Genomic DNA, 13,081 nt, shown 5'->3' with positions numbered 1-13,081 from the left:
TTTCTCTTAAATTGATTTGCTGCTCTGCAGGGTTTTCTTTTGCTCTTGTAATATTCTAAATAAGTATGCTACCTCTGACTTATTCTGGAGATATTTCAGCAATCATAAAAAGGGAATAGTGTACCACATAGCTTAAATTAAATCGGTTTAAATTTCTCAGGAGTTGAAATTGTGGTTGCTTAAGTTAATGGACTAATCAAACCATAGTTTTAGGTGATGTTACTACAGTATTCTAATTACTGCAATCTTACTTTCCTTAGTAATTGTGAAGGTCACAACTCAAAGCCTGATTCAAAAAGGAAATTAACAGTTAAAAATAAAAGACAAGGAAGACATTTTTGTCCTCATATACATTATGGTAGATTATTAAGCTGACCTTGTAAAGTTAAAGATTTTGCTGTAAATCACATTGGAGTTGACTACAAGACATGGAAACTGTATATTTGAAATCCTTGAAACAGCATAATTTCATTTATGTGATTTTTAAATAAAGATAATTCATTATTAAACAAATAAAAAATTATATCTACAAATGTTTTGATCTGTATGCTTTTTTTAAAGACTCATATGTGTAAAAGCAGAAGCAAGAAAAAAAAAATCATTTGCCAGACCACATATCCTGACTTGAGAATTAAAAATATGATCTTGGTATGTGCAAGACAAGCCTTAGCAATGAAGATATAAAGAGGTTACTTAGGCCGTTTGTGGATTTGGGGAAGGGTCTGTTCATTTTCACAAAATGTATCTCTCATCACCTTTCCATGCCTAAACTCCTATTACTAAGAAGGAAAGTTCTTCGGTCTTTAATGGAAAATAGGATTGAAATCCAAAAATTTCTAGGATCTGTAAGACAAGACTAATTTCTAAAAATTTTTATTATGAAAAATTTAAAACGTACAGAAAAATTGAAAGATACCTTTCTCTACCTGAATTTAATAATTGTTAAAATTTGTCATATTGATTTTTTTGTGTGTATGTATGTGGAAATGTGTGTGTTTGAAAATAAGTTGTAGATGTCATGACACTTCTAAATATTTTAGCACAAATATTCTGAAACCAATAGCATACTCCTACCTAATGACCATATTATTTTTATACTTAAGAGAATGAAGTCATATATTTTATTCTCTAATACCTAATATACATATTCTAATTTCTCCATGTTCCCCCAAAATTATCTTATCTACAGCTTTTTTTTTTTTTCTTTTCATAGCAGGATTCAATAAAGGTTCACATATTTTGGTAATGTATTTTCAGTCTGTTAAACACAGAGCTGTCTCTATATCTTTTTGATGTGGTCTTTTTTTTCTTCATGGCACTGACATTTTTGAATACACCAGCAGGTGAGATGTCTTAGAGAGTGCCTCATATTCTAGATGTATCTGGTTATTTCTTCATGGTGTCATCTAACTCATTTCTCCATTTTCTCAACTTCATATAAACTGGAAGTTAAGTTTACCTGGAGGCTTAAGTAGTTTCAGATCAAACATTTTTAGCAAGAAACCTTCATAGGTAATGCTATGTGTATTACATTACGGTGTATCAGAAGACCCACCCAAAGACGGGTGGAAAGACCTCTGTTTACACTGAAGTATAGATGATTCCTAGCATGTCCCTTTCTGGGCCCCAGATTTTTAATTGAAAGTAATTAGGCCTCAAGAGTCTCAAAACAAGTGTTAACAGCAGAGGATGTCCAGGTTCTTGACATCTTGAACAAAGGATTGGACAAAACGCACAAAGTAAGGAAAGAATGAAGAAACAAACGTAGAGATTTATTGAAAACAAAAGTTCACTCCACAGGGTGGGAGCCGACGATTACAGAATTATCTGGGATTTAAATACCGTTTAGAGGTTTCCCATTGGTTGGTTAGTGTATGCCCTATGTAAATAAAGTAGTGGTCTGTGATCAGTCTGATTAGTTGCAAGAAGGGACCAATCAGAGGCTGAAGCAAAGTTACACCCTATGCAAACTTCTGATTGGTTGTGGAGAGTAACCAATCAGGCTAAAGTGAAGTTATAACGTTATACTCGTATGCAAATAAAGACTTGGCCTGCCACCAACCTGATTGGTTGCAAGAGAGGACCAATCAAAAGTACTTTCAGTTTTTCATCTGCCACGCAGAAAAGTGGGAGTTGCAAAGGAAGTAGTCTGTGGTCCTTTTGTTACTTGGAAGTGGAAAATTGGGATTTTCCTTTTGATTTATTTCTAAGAAGTCAGCATGAATTGGCCTATGTTCCCTGCCTTCAGAGCCTATTCTCCTATCTCACAAGATTGGCATAGAAATTCTTCATGGGCTCAGGGAATGCGCCAGTTTAGTGTAAGCAGCAAGATTCAGCACTGAGTAAAGCCGGGAAGACCATTTGCCTTGAAACTTAATATCCCCGAAGTATATGTTACCATAAATTTAAGCAAACTTCTATTCTGATAAGGTTGGTCTTAAATAGGGACAAACAAGCATAAACAAGTATAACAACTCTGACCTGGGGTCTGAGACCTAAGTTCTAGTCCTACCTCTGTCACCAGATAACTGGGTCACACTGGGAGTCATTAACCTCTCTGGTATTTCATTGATTCACACATGGGATAGAGGCATTGTCCCTTACATTTTGTAAATATTACACTAGCACCAATATGATTGGATATCCTTGTATATTTCTTCTTAGGACAAAGAACAGCACTTGAATTTTATTTCTTGCATTTTTTTTGGGGGGGGGGGGAGGGCAAGCAGGGAAGCATCCGTCATTCCCAAACTGAAGCATTTCTCCTTATCCAACTATCTAGGTAATTATTGTCATGAGGGTAAAATGTGGTGTCTGAATAGGGTTCTTTGGCCTGTGGTTTGATAGATTCCTTCCTGCCTGTCGGGAAAGAATCAGGCATCAATGGGAAACACATGTCGAACGAGAGGGCTGGGTTGCAGTTGTATTCCCTTCTGAATTGTATGTAAGCTTGTGTGGTTGGGAAAATCGGAGTCAACTTTTCCAACTGCAAATGAGGAGAATAGGCTAGAGAGCTGAGTGGTAGAGTCTTGGACTAGGGCCCTGCTTTCTATCCCACTAATTGGAAGAGTCCTGGACATGTGCCCTGACCACTCCAACCACAGAAGGACTGACGACAGTGGGTTCAGTGAGGCTTCCCTTAGAGTCCTGCCTGCGCCCTGACCACAGAGAGCCGCAAAACTCCACTATCCCCTCCTGTCCCCCTCTCCTGCCCATACACTAAAGTCCTCTAGAAGAATCCTGGCCTGTGTGTGCAATGAAGATAGGGACGAAGGGTGGAGAAGAGCTGCCTTGACTCCAAGACTTTTATACTAAACACTACATTTCTGAGTAAAAGTGAGGGGTGTGGGTTGGGCACAGTGGCTCATGCCTGTAATCCCAACACTTTGGGAGGCCGAGGTGAGTGGATCACCTGAGGTCAGGAGTTCGAGACCAGCCTGGCCAACATGGTGAAACCCCATCTCTACTCAAAATACAAAAATTAGCTGGGCGTGGTGGTGGGTGCCTGTAATCCCAGCTACTCGGGAGGCTGAGACAGGAGAATCGCTTGAACCCAGGAGGTGGAGGTTGCAGTGAGCTGAGATCGTGCCATTGCACTCCATCCTGGGCCACAAGAGGGAAACTCCATCTCAAAAAAGAAAAAAAAAAGTGAGGGGTGTGAGGAATAGACCAGTGGGAGGAGATGGAGTTAAGGGATACAAATAAATAAATAATAAATAAACAGGACTAGAGAAGTGGATGAAAGCGATGGAAAGTGTTGGAAAGATTTCCCCTTTGCCTTTAGGGTTCAGTGGGCAGTGGTAGGGGTTGTGAATTAACTGAAAATAGACAGATTAATGGGAGAAAAATTTTAACTCACACGCATGTGGGAACATTCAAATGAAAAGGCTGGCTGAACAGCTACGGATAAGGGTTTATATACTTGCTTAAGAGGGGGAAAGAGGGAGAGAGAGGACTTCTGTGGGAGATATATGAGCTTTTAGGAGAGACAAATGGCTTTAGGGAAACAAATGGAAGGTAGGACAGTCTGTGATAATGTTTGTTTATGCAGCTTCGTGTCCCAGTGCTAATAATCCTTCCTTGCTGGAAATTCCCCCAGAGACAGAGAGGACTATGGCAGCTTCCTTCTTGGAAGGCTGTGCCTTTCCTCAGATAAGAGAAGCTCACAAAAGGCTTCTTGCTGCATCTGTTGTATCTCAAATGTCTTCAGTTTAATCTTTATACCATTTTAGTGAGTTGCAAGTCCCTACAAAAGTCAAGAATGTGAAGCCCCCAGGAGGTTGAAAGGAAAACAGGACCAAAGTGCACAGGCTTCTCTGAGTCGTGGCCTCATTTTCTGAGCCCCTGGTCATTGAACATCAGCTGTGTACCTCAGTGGGTTAAAGGAAGAGACTGGCCGATTTAGGCTTTCTGACATTTTTTTTTTTTTGAATTATTAAGGGATTTAGGAAACTCTTGTGTTAAATTTATTTCATTTAATTTCTCTAGGTGAATAATCAGGCCTTATCCTTCATGGTTGAATAAGGGTAGGGTGGGAAGAGGAGGAGATGGGGACAGAAACATAGTTGGGAGTCTGGCCCACTTCGTCAAAAGGCAGAGACAAGCAATTAAGCTAAGAAGTATTTAAAGAGCATCCAAGCCTCTGAAACTCAAGTTCTAGAATCCAAGTTTTCTGGCCTGTAGGGTATTGTGCAAAATCCACATGATTAGCTAGGCGTTTGCTTGATGGATGTGGGAGGATTGGATTAGAACATATGAAAAGCTTGGTAGGTTGTTTTGAGTATAATTTACTTAATTGTTTCTGGCCTAGTAAGTATACCCAGAGGCTTGATATTGATGTATGTGATTCAACAAAAACAAAAAACAATAAGGTCTTTATGGACTTGCGGTTTAATGGCTTTAAATAAATTAACTTCTTTTGGATCAATTCAGCACACTGATGATCTTTGCAATCTGTTAATTTTTTAAAATATTTCTCCCCTAAGTTACAACTTTAATATATAACATCGGAGGAATCACTTTGTATCCATCAAACAACTTCCTTCAAAAAGCATACCATGCCCATAAAAAAGCATCTGCAGGAAAAAACTGGTCCCTAACCCTAGATTCAAGTTTGGGTTTTTGATTCTCATGCCGATTTTTCATTGAAACAGAGTCTTTATGAAAAATATTAAGAGCATTTGGTGCAAGGTAAAGAATATGCTCTATGGGTCAGCAGTCAGCACTGTATCAGTTTGTGTAACTGCTGTGGACTAAAAAATATGTCCCCCCAAAATTAATATGTTGACAACCTAACCCCAATGTGACTGTATTTGGATATAGCGTTTTCGGGAGGTAATGAAGGCTAAAGAGGTTGTAAGCGTGGGTTTCTAATCTGATAGATTAGAGACTGATGGCCTTGTGAGATGTGGAAGCCTTCTCTCTCCACACACATACACACACGGAGGAAAGGTTATGTGGGCACACAGAGACGGTGGCCTTGGCAAGCCAGGAAGAGAGCCCTCACCAGGAACCCAGTCCTCCAAAGCCTTGATCTTGGACTTCCCAGCTTCCAAAATGTGAAAAAATAAATTTCTGCTGCTTAAGCCACCCAATCTATGGTATTTTGTTATGGTAGCCCAAGAAGACTGATACGGTAATCTCAAGCAAGTTACTTATTAGTGTCTCCAAAGCATTAGTGTAAAATTTGTGGTCAGGCAAAATAAACGCTAAATTATCTTCCAGCTCTTAGCTATAGTATGATTCTAATTGAAATTGTCTTGGCTCAAGAAGACCACCAAATATTTCTTATTTATTTATTTTATTTTAAAAACAAATCTGAGGGGTTTTTTTTTTCTTTTTTCTTTTTTTTTTTTTAAGACAGGGTCTCACTGTGTCACCCAGATTGGAGTGTGGAGTGCATGGTGTGATCACACGATCACAGCTCGCTGTAGCCTCACCCTCCCAGGCTCAAGCGATTCTCCTGCCTCACGCATTAAAGTAGCTAGGACCACAGGTGTGTACCACCACACCCTGCTAATTTTTAAAATTTTTTTTTGTTTTTGTTTTGTTTTTACGACAGAGTCTCTCTCTGTCGCCCAGGCTGGAGTGCAGTGGCATGATCTCAGCTCACTGTAACCTCTGCTTCCTGGAATCAAGCGATTCTTTTGCCTCAGCCTCCTAAGTAGTTGGGATTACAGGCCCGGCGCCACCATTCCTGCCTAATTTTTGTATTTTTAGTAGAGATGGGGTTTCACCATGTTGGCCACGCCGGTCTTGAACTCCTGACCTCAAGTGATCCACCTGCCTTGGCCTCCCAAAGTGCTGGGATTACAGGCCTGAACCATCTCGCCTGGCCCAATTTTTTTTTTTTTTGGAGAGACAGAGTTGTTGCCCAGGCTGGCCTCAAACTCCTTGGCTCAAACGATCCTTCAGTCTCAGCCTCCCAAAATGTTAGGATTATAGGTGTGAGTCACCGTGCTTGGTCTGAGTTTCAAATTTTTAGAAAAGTTATAAAATGATACAGAAGAGTTCCATATACCTTTTACTCAGATACACCAAATTTTAATATTTGTTTCTATTTTTTATATTCTCTTCATATATACACATGCATGTGTGTATATGTTTACATATATAATCATATGTATGCATACTATTATTTATTTTCAGAATCTATTTGAGAGTGAATTGTCTCTCATCCCTTAATAGTTCAGTATGTACTTCCTGAAACAAGGATATTTCTTACCTAATTATGGTTGCCAACTTCAGGAAATTTTGCATTGATAAAACACTCTCATCTAATCTGCAGCTCATGTTCCAATTTCATTAGTTGTCCCAATAACACCCTTTAAAGCATTTCCTCCTCCAGAATAGGAACCAGTCTGGGATTACACATTGATTGAGTTGTGGTGTTTCTTTCACCTCTTTGCCTATGGAACAGTTCCTCAGCTTTTCTTTGCTTTCGTGACTTAACAGTTTTGAATAATACAGGCCATTTATTCACTAGGATGACCTTTACTTGGGGTTTGTATAATGCTGCTCCATGATTAAACTTAGGTTCTGCTTCCCTGCCTGAAATACGGTGTGTGTTGTGTCTTTTACAGGGCATCACAATAGAAGGCACGTGATAACCGAATGTCCTACATTGGTGATGCTAATTTTGATGACTGGATCATGGCATTGTCCGTTTTCTCCACCGTGCAGTTTAAGCAATCTGTGGAGAAATACTTTGAGGCCATGCAATGATCCTGCTCGTTTAACTGTCCCTCCTTAGACTTAACATCCGTTGATGATTCTTGACTGAATCAACCTTTACTATGATGTTTGGAAAATGGTGATGTCCAGTGCTACCACTACCTCCAAATTTGTCAGTCTGCACAATTCATTCAGCTGTGAGTCCTCAATTCCTCCCCTGCATCCACCACACACAATTATTGTACTAAACGACTTTTATTTTATTCAAAGGGTAAATAATTCATTAATATTCTTATTTATTTTGATGCTCAGATTGTCCCAGTGTTGGCCAGTAGGAGCCCCTTCAAACTGGTTCCTAGGTCCTTTTGACATACCCCCGTCATTTTAAAAATACTTTTGAGAAATATTGATTAAAATCAGAGGCCCCCAAAAATGTGTGTGTGTGTGTATGTGTGTATGCACGCGCACTGTGGAATCCCAAGGAGCAAACTGAAGGAGAGATTAATTAACAGCCATTTAAAATTTTATCAGAAGCGGGGCACAGTTGTGCGTGTCTGTAATCCCAGCTACCTGGGAAGATCCCTTGAGCCCAGGAGTTCAAGACCAGCCTGGGCAATAAATGGAGCAAGACTCCCACCTCAAAACAAACAAACAAACAACAGAAAAAAAAAAAACCCACAAAAATTTATTAGCTATTTTAACTATACGCAACATACTCTCTTTAGTTTTTTTTTTTTTTTTTTTTTTTGGAGACGGAGTCTCGCTCTGTCGCCCGGGCTGGAGTGCAGTGGCCAGATCTCAGCTCACTGCAAGCTCCACCTCCCAGGTTTACGCCATTCTCCTGGCTCAGCCTCCCGAGTACCTGGGACTACAGGCGCCCGCCACCTCGCCCGGCTAGTTTTTGTATTTTTTTAGTAGAGACGGGGTTTCACCGTGTTAGCCAGGATGGTCTCGATCTCCTGACCTCGTGATCCGCCCGTCTCGGCCTCCCAAAGTGCTGGGATTATAGGCTTGAGCCACCGCGCCCGGCCTCTCTTTAGTTTTATTATTCTCAGATCTGCTAGTTAGTTCTCATAATTAGTTGGGTTTTTTTTATTCATAGGTAATTAGACTGGAGTTGGCCAAAATCCACGAGCTCATTTGGAAAACAGGACTGCAGCTTACACAGTTTCTTTTCAACACAGAATCTTCTTCAACATCTTTATCCTCGTTTTGAATGCCAACTTCTTTATCACCTGTCTCTTCTTACTATGATGTGCGTGCACAGATTTTCACTTCACTTTATTTAGCCTGTGGCGCTTGGTCTCCTTGGATGTTCTGACAGTTCTTCTTGCCACTGCAATCTTGCTGAGTAAAGCAAGGTTTTCCCCAAACTCATAATAATTTTTATTCACTTTCTCTGTTCACAGACAGCTCTTACTGTCTCAGTAATTTTTTCCAATGCCCCCAGGCCAAAAGAAATGCCGAACAATTTCTTTTATTAAGTACCCAGGTCCAAACAACTTAATAAGGATTTATGTCCAACAACTTCGTAGTCATTTCAAAAAATATTGTACATGTAATTGAAAGAAAAGTTACATTTTCATGTCATTCCTTTTTTTTTTTTTTTTTTTAAGGGCGGCCTCCCAAGCCAGAGTAGGCTCAGAGAGACTCCCTAATTTCATTCTTGCCACAGTTAACTAGTTAACTTACTGGTGGGATGTGTGTATCCTGGACAGTGTACAATTTCTTAAGCTTGGAAACAGATTGGACATCTCAACCCTAATTTCATATTCCCTGTTGATTCATGGGTACTTTTTATCATGCTGAAAGAGATGACATCATTGGTAGAAATGTAATCTCTTGCTGAAACAATGAACTACTGGGTAGTTTGCATAGTGTTCCACAGATGCCAAGCATCCCTATGTTACTCTCAAAATGTAAAATATTCCTCAGTGCCCTGTGGATTCACTGCAGCCACCCAGGGCTCTTCACTGCAGTTTTGGAACCATGGCACTAAGTCCCAGAAACTTTCAGTCTCCTTTGTAAAACAGCAACAATAAATATTGGGTTGATGTTGAAGATCTTTTCACTAACAGGAAAACCTGGGGGAAAACCTGGGGAGAAACCTGGAGAGCATCAAGCCGAGGCTGTCACAAAGTTTATAAAGTAGGTGATCCCATTGTTTATTTATCTTCCAGTCATTCCAAAACACTTTAAACTATTTTTGTTGTTGTTGTTTTGTTTTGAGACAGAAAGTCTCGCTCCGTCGCCCAGGCTGGAGTGCAGTGGTGCAATCTCAGCTCACTGCAACCTCCACCTCCCAGGTTCGATTGATTCTCCTGCCTCAGCCTCCCAAGTAGCTGGGATTACAGGTGCACACCACCATGCCTGGCTAATTTTTGTATTTTTTGTAGAGACGGGGTTTTACCGTGTTAACCAGGCTGGTCTTGAACTCCTAACCTTAAGTGATCCACCCGCCTAGGCCTCCCAAAGTGCTGGGATTACAAGCATGAGCCACTGCGCCCGACCTTACTTTTAACTGTTTAACAGTGAAAAGGCTACTACCACGGAGAGTTCCGGGACAACATATATAAACAAAGACTGTCCTGGACACCCAGCTTATCCATGACATCTCTCACAACACTTACTTTCTAAAATCAACTTTTACTAAACAAATGATCACTGTGACAATGTAGTGTCTATTATCTCACAATTTGCCAAGGGATCTCATCACATTAAATCACAAAACAATGTTTCTTGGTTGCACTCTTCCTTCTCCTCTCTCTCTTACCCTTTTCCTCCATTTTCCATTGGATCCTTTGCTACCCATCCCCAGCCCAGACTAAATCCCATCGAAACTTATCTGCCACTTTCCTAGTCACCCAGGATTTGATTTCCTGGGTGACAATGCATGAAGTGGCTAGTTTGCAGGTGTGACTAGTAGACAAGAAAGCTAGACATTAACACCATGTCCCAGTCCGTACATGTGTTATCCCATCACTCTCTAACAAACATTTTGAGACTTCCTAGATTTGTTTTTAACCCAAAGACACAACTTTTGTAAAATTTAAGAAGCTGAGCTATCTCATGATTCAATCCAGTAAGGAGTAGCCAGCTGGTAGCCCAAGAGTCGTTGAAAATAATTTGTCTTGCCTGCAGTGTTTTGAGGAGAATGGGAAAGGTAGCTACATTCAGAACACACAAGAAAGCCTGCTAAAGGCCTCTTTTCCCATCTCTTTTCAGATGTACGATCCTCACACGGCGGCTGCCCAAAATTTCTCCCTCTTCCACTCCAAGCTCCCCAAACCCTTCTCTGAACTCGATCCAGCCCCAAGTTCTCTTCGGTCTCTCTCTCATCCTTAGCTGCTGACTTCTGTTAAATCGGAAGCTCTTCGGTTTTTTTGAATTTAAAAGGCAGCTATGCTAACCACTATACCATCAACGCCTCGGCTCTTTTTTGGATTTGGCACAATAAAGGAACCCAGAAAGAAACTCTCTTTCTTATAAGGGAGGAGGCCTGGCGGAGAAAATAGAGATTGCAAACATTTCTAATTTTGTATTTTTTCTCTTTCGCATTTGAAGCCATCCATCCATCCATCCATCCATCCATCCATCCATCCATCCATCCATCTATCCTATCTATCCATCCATCCAAATTGGCTGTGAAGCTTCCACTTAAATGCAAAGCTCTAAAGAGCAGGGTAAGATCCCTGCCTTGAGAGATTATAATTTAATTGGAGACAAAAATTAAAAATGGAAAAAGTAAGATGTTTGGGAAGTAAAGAATGTCTGCCCCTGGCACGTAGTGGGTTCTTCAGAAACGTTTGTTGACTCGCGTGGGAACTAGCATTGACTGAATAATCATCGTTAGTGAGCTCACTAAGCATTTATTTGCCAGTCAGGCTCCATGCAAACAGGTGATGATGAAGGTGGACATTTCCCGGGTTGCAAACTCCTCTCCAGAGGCCAGACTAACGATTCCTGCCCCGTACATCCAATCGTATTGGGCCTACACGGCTCCTCACCTGGGGCCTGGAACTTTTCCGGGAGCAAGGAGACAAATGTGCACAGTCATAGGCGGGCGGGGGCGGATCGACGGGAAGGGGCTACCGGGCCTGGGCAAGAGCTCGCCGAGGCGACTCCGCTGCTCCAGATCTCGCGGGGACCAGTCCCAGAACTGAACCAGCATCCCAAGGAGCAGCCATGGGGACCCGGCCCCAGCTCCTGGGCTGTGCCGGCTGCGCGCGCCGAGAGCGATCTAACAAAAAGTAAGGCGTGTGTGCAGTGCGCCTAGTGGCAGCGGGGAAGAAGTGAGGAGGAATAATTCCGACGACACCGTTTAACAGGACAAGGAAGAAATGCTGTAAATGATCACCAGGAAAAGACAAGCATGACAATTGGACGCAAAGCGCTCAGTGATAGTTTACTCCGGAGACAGCTAAAAGCGTGCCGAAATAGCTCAGTTGGGAGAGCGTTAGACTGAAGATCTAAAGGTCCCTGGTTCGATCCCGGGTTTCGGCAGCTACTTTTAAATCCTGACCTCAAGAACTCAAATTTTGTAAGACTCTCCGTCCTCGATACCCTGGCCCATTCCTTCAAGTCCAGGCAAAAACTGAGACTTGAAGAGTGAACGAGGAATGAAACAGTCGTTCCCAGCCACCCCCAGGAGCAGGAATCCTGCGCACAACCGCTTCCGGGCCGTTTCCTGGCGGCGCGCGGAGAAGCTTCCGCGCCTGCGCGCCGCGGAGCCTGGGGCCGGGACCCAGAGCCACCCTGGGCGCCCAGAGACGCGAACGACCCAGGCCGCCGTGGCGAGACTGGCCAGGCGCCCCCTGGGTGGCTGGTGTGACAATGGGAGGAGGTCTGGTCTGTCCACGGGGCCAGCAGAACACCTCCATCCCAAGTTCATCGCATTCCTTCTAAGTATCTGAATTTGAAGAAAAAGCAAAACTGCTGCGTGGCCAGATGGCCCCCACCTGGCGTTGCCGGTGAACGGAACCCAGTGCTGGTTATTTCTGGTTAGAGGCGCATGGAGGCCCGCCCTGGGGTGGTGCCACCAGGTTACTTGCCCAGCGGTGAAGGATGGCAGCTTTACAGCTCCCCGACGCATTAGACTAAAGAACGTTAGCCAGGGTCTGCACCGGTGGTTCTCAAAGTGCGGTCCCCAGGTAGGCAGCATCAGCACCGCCTGAGAACTACTTAGAAATGCACATTCTCGGCCCTGGATAGGCAGCTCTGGCGGTGGGGCCCGGCAGCGGGTGTTTAAACAAGCCACTACTCTAGACGTTCCTTTCTATTTCTAAAAGAGCCCTTGCTTTCCCAAGACTGTTGCTGTGAACCAGCTTTTTCCTTTTGCTGTCTTTTGCTGTCTTTTTCACACTTGAAATAGAACTTTGACACGTGCTCAAAATTACTATTTCTGAGATTTTTTGTTCTCACGGGTGGGTGGGCGTGGGTATGCAGGGGCATCAACTTCCCGGCTACCTGTGGGAGCCCACCTCAAGGCCAAACTGGTGTCGTACAGTCGAGAAAATGGAGGCCCAGAAGCCTGATGTTATCTTGTATGACTGGTGGGAACTGAGCCAAGACCCAAGGGGAGAAGTTGCAGGGATGTAGATCTAAATTTTAAAAATAAGAAATATATATTTGTGTCGTTGGAAAATAGAATAGTCAGTTTAGTGAGGTGGCGGGTTGCTGGACCGCAGATGAAGGACAATTGTGAGATGTATGCATTAGGGTCTTGCTTATTTTCTGGTTCTGCTGTTTTGAGGGGGAAGGGAAACTCATATTTATGAAGTACTGTGTGTTCTCCCTTATTCAGTCATTCTCTAATTGGACGTTAATTCCTAACCTCCCACTAGGAGCCAGCATTATTTGCTCTTCATAACAACCTTATGAAGTACATATTATTATCCCCATTTTACAC

At 42.4% G+C, this 13,081-nt stretch overlaps 1 non-coding gene across 1 annotated transcript; it reads left to right on the top strand.

Annotated features, from left to right (window-relative positions):
* The first annotated feature begins 11,603 nt into the window (after positions 1-11,603).
* TRNAF-GAA (transfer RNA phenylalanine (anticodon GAA)) lies at positions 11,604-11,676 on the top strand. The gene has a single exon. It is a non-coding gene; the product is annotated as a tRNA-Phe (tRNA).
* The last annotated feature ends 1,405 nt before the right edge of the window (positions 11,677-13,081 follow it).

Source organism: Chlorocebus sabaeus, chromosome 3, assembly GCF_047675955.1.
Source record: "Chlorocebus sabaeus isolate Y175 chromosome 3, mChlSab1.0.hap1, whole genome shotgun sequence".
NCBI lineage: Eukaryota > Metazoa > Chordata > Mammalia > Primates > Cercopithecidae > Chlorocebus > Chlorocebus sabaeus.
This window is presented reverse-complemented; position numbering and strand designations above follow the sequence as displayed.